This window comes from Chrysochloris asiatica, unplaced genomic scaffold (assembly GCF_000296735.1).
Source record: "Chrysochloris asiatica unplaced genomic scaffold, ChrAsi1.0 scaffold00033, whole genome shotgun sequence".
Taxonomy (NCBI): Eukaryota; Metazoa; Chordata; class Mammalia; order Afrosoricida; family Chrysochloridae; genus Chrysochloris; species Chrysochloris asiatica.
Window position 1 is genome coordinate 9,120,833 of NW_006408551.1, and position 285 is coordinate 9,121,117.

Sequence of the window (285 nt, forward strand, 5' to 3'; positions counted from 1 at the left end):
GGCTGGTTGGACCATTTGTAATCCTGCCAGAAAAGCACAAGCATTCCAGTCTCTCCATATACTTACCAGCATTTATTTTCCTCTACATTTTATATTTTTGCTGCTATCGCTGGTGTGAGATGATATCTCATTGTTGTTGTTGTTTTTTAAGTGTAAAGACATCCCTTTTTTATTTCAAATAAAAATTGAGCCTGCCTTAAATTTTATCATAATCCATCTTAATTCATAGAAGAATTCATAGAAGAATTGATGCCTTTGAGTTATGGTGTTGGAGGAGAATATTGA